We start from the raw sequence: 3501 nt of genomic DNA on the forward strand, positions 1-3501 counted from the left end.
CATCCCCAGTGAGCTCCACACATTGCAGGTCTTTGTGCCTATGTGTGGAAGCTGTGTGTGGAAAGAGCTTTTTTCAGCAGCTAGAGCCTGTCTATACATTTCAAAGGTATCCTACCCAGTGAAACATAAATCCACAATACTGAATATATTAACATTTTAGTAAGTGTTTGCTAAGCAGGTACATCAATTATTTTCTAGTTATAAAACTTTTTTTATTGTAAACCTGATTTTCTTCCCATTTACTAGGCTTGCCTGAACTGCATATTGACAACAAAGTCTTTTTTCAGATGTTTTTAGCAGTAAGAAAGGACTATCCTGCATTGTCTGCATAGAAAATAGTTTTAATTTCTCTCCTCCTTCAAAAATTCCCCCAAAAGATTTTTACTTAATTTTCAGATCTTCTGGCTGAGAAGAGAAAATCCAAAGGAAAGAAACATTCAGCAAGTTCTATGCAAATAGGTGTTTTTTAATGGAAATCCATACACTGTCTTCTTTGTATATATATAATAAGTACTAGTAGTCCGAGTACTAGTAGTAATAGTCCTCTAAGAAACTGAGAAATGACCTTGTAGTTACCTAAAGGCTGGTTGTTCATTGGTTAATTTTGTTTCTTGCACGTGGGTTGATACAGGATTTTTGTTCGTATCTGTTCACTTGTACAAATTGCAGGTAAAAAAAGTAAGACGGACTCTGAAAAGGCTGATCCAGGTTAAGTTCTTCATTGTCTGCTTGTTTCTGCTTGCATGATTCTTGCTCAGATGTATTCTCAGCCTTTCATGTTAATCTATAATTATCTTTTCAAGAGAAAGGGTAGGGTGTGCACATAGTTTCCATTTATTTAGCCACAATTACAGCTTTACAATCCCAATTTTTCTTTTCACTTATAGGAGGGGCCAGAGCCCATGGGCCGGGGGGGAAGAATGGGAGTCTTCCTGTGGACCAATCATGGTACTGTGACAGTGTCCACCCATCTGTGTGTCCAATCCCCCATCTTGCTTCTTCCAAAGCTGCTGCCTTCCTTCAGTGGTGGGCCAAAGCAAAGATTTGCTTCAGTCCTTGGTGCATTTGTCTGAACAGTCGTTATGGATCACTGAATTGCTGTTATGATGTCTTGAGTTGGAGATCACTCCCCCTACCCCTCCTTGACTCTCATCTCAAAATATGATTTTTTTTGCTCTTAAAAAGGAAAGCCATACTGATAAGAGCTTTTCAAATCGTGGATTCAGCTTAATTTATGCTGCTGTTAGTGATCATTGATGATGATGATATATAGCCAACCTGTTCTTCTTGTTTTCAGCCCTGCAGAGCCTGCACAGCTAAGACTGGGGGCTGGAACTCTCTTTGCCCTTGCAGATTATCTCCATCATTATTTACTTGGTTCCATGAGTTACACCTGTGCAAATCCAGTGAAGGCCATAGCGTTTAAAAAATGGTGATAAAGACAGAACCGGAAGACAATAAAGCTACTGCGAGAAATAGCTGAGGGCAGTTCGACCTGTAAACTTTTATTTCTGGTGGCAATGTCTGAGCAAGCAAGAATCAGACTTGATTCCCAGAGGCCAAGCTGCATTTGCAAGGTTGGCAGTAGGGCGAATACATTGTAAACCAAATCAATCCAATGCAGCATAAACTTGCACGTTGGCACTGCTAGGCTGTCAGGATGATGTGCGACTGTGACCTTCAAGAAAAGGGAAGTGATGCTATTGCATTGATATGAAACAGAAGGGAATGGTTTCCTCGCCTGGGCAGAGGATCCCCTCTTCTGTTCTGGTCAAGAGACTGCATCATCCAGAGGAACGTTTTCCTTAGTGGTTCAAGTCACTAGGCAACCAGAACATGCAGCAGCCCTACGAAGGTTCAGAGAAATTGTTGAAAAGTTGGGCTGGAAAGAACTGCAGGGGATCGCATCTAGTCCAACCCCTATTTGTGGCAGGATTACCCTGAACTACACCATTGACAACCAGTGCCTATCCAGCCTGTTTGAACCACACTGAGGCTCAGTGCCCTAACACCATGGACCCCCCAACCTGCCCTGGAGAAAGCCAGTGGGGACAAGGGCACTCCCAATGTCCTGCTGCTGCAGGGCAGGGAAGCAGCCTGGGGAAACCCACCCGAGAGTCGAGATTGGTATGAACACACCCCCACAGCCCCTCCGGCCTGCATCCGCAAGGCCCGAACATTGTCCTCCCCACTCTGGCGTGACCTAGAGGCCTCCTCAGGTCCGGGGCTCTGCCACCCCACACACACAAGCAGCAGGGATTGGTCTTGTCTCAAGCCCTTAATAATCTCCACGGAGGAGAAAGGGCAACAGCTGCGTGCAAGGGCTAAGATGAGGAGGAGACGCTGCAATGAGCCCTTATCACAGGGAGCAGAAGCCCTGGCAGGCTTGCTGGCCAGCTGCCTGCGTGTGCGGCAAGCTGGCTGCAGTGGGTAGCCACAGCCAGGGCTGTGGGACTGCATGAGGGCAGCAGGGCAGGGCTGGGGGCTGACTAAGGTCTTTGGGTAAATGTGGTATCTTTGATTAGTTGGTCTAATAAGACAGACCATATTTGCCCTGATCTGCCGCTGTCTTTAGAACACCATGGCTACAACCAGCGCCCCCGCAACAACGGCTGGGGGCTGCCATACGTGCCATGGCGCTAGAGACTGCGCGGGTCGGGCCGCCGCGCGACAAAGCTGTCAGCCCGCTCCGCTTCAGTACTCAACTGCCCCTAACTACCTGCAATCTGCGCCTCTGGCCAATGGCAGCTCCCAACGCGCGTGAACCTCTTCCAAACAGCCAATCGGCGCTTCGCGAACCACGTGGGGGACGTGTGTAATATCGTCATAGAAGTTGCTCGCCCGCCTGCGCGAGCTGGATCACGTGATTCAGATGACGGGATACTAGATAGTCCCTTTGATCCTTCCGCGGTTCCAGCGAGGGTGGGGAATGATGCAGCACGCGAGCTGGCGGGGCCAGACCAGCCCCTTGTCTAGTTCCCCACGGAGGGCTGGAGAGCAGCGCTGAACAATTAGTTCGCGTGCCCTAATTTAGCTGAGGACCCCCGGGCGGAAGGATTCCCGGGTGCTGGCCCTGCCGGAACTTTTTTCTCGAGGCAACGGCCTTATATAAGCGCCGGAGACGTTGCGGCACCTCATTGTCTGTACTTCCCGGCTTCTGTCTGCTTCCTTGTCTTGTCCTGTCCTGTCTCGACCCGAGCAGCAGCTTCAGCCGGCTTTCACGCCCGCCCCCGCCGCCATGGCTTTTTAGGGGCGGCAGGGCCAGCGGCGGCATCGGCCAGTGCAGCGGGCGCAGCATCAGCGGCGGCTGCCCCGGCACCTCCCCGGCGTCTGCGACCATGGCGTGAGTAGGCAGTGGGGGACGCGGGGGGGTGAATCTCCCCCCTGCTTGGGCAAAATGGTCTCTCCGAGGCGAGTCGTGGAACGCTGAAGACCCCCCTCCCCCCCCAATCTCGCTAGTTGGTTTCTCCTGGGGCAGATCGCTAGTCACGGGGAGAGAGT

At 50.2% G+C, this 3501-nt stretch overlaps 1 protein-coding gene across 1 annotated transcript in view; it reads left to right on the forward strand.

The window, feature by feature from the left end:
* Window positions 1–3155: 3155 nt before the first annotated feature.
* ATF4 (activating transcription factor 4) overlaps window positions 3156–3501 on the forward strand; it is a 3169-nt gene continuing 2823 nt past the window's right edge. Inside the window, exon 1 of the mRNA XM_019544960.1 lies at window positions 3156–3343. The gene's annotated coding sequence lies outside the window, so the exon portion shown is untranslated. The remainder of the gene's footprint in view (window positions 3344–3501) is intronic.

This window comes from Crocodylus porosus, unplaced genomic scaffold, assembly GCF_001723895.1.
Source record: "Crocodylus porosus isolate Cpor-Errol unplaced genomic scaffold, CroPor_comp1, whole genome shotgun sequence".
In the NCBI taxonomy this organism is placed as follows: domain Eukaryota; kingdom Metazoa; phylum Chordata; order Crocodylia; family Crocodylidae; genus Crocodylus; species Crocodylus porosus.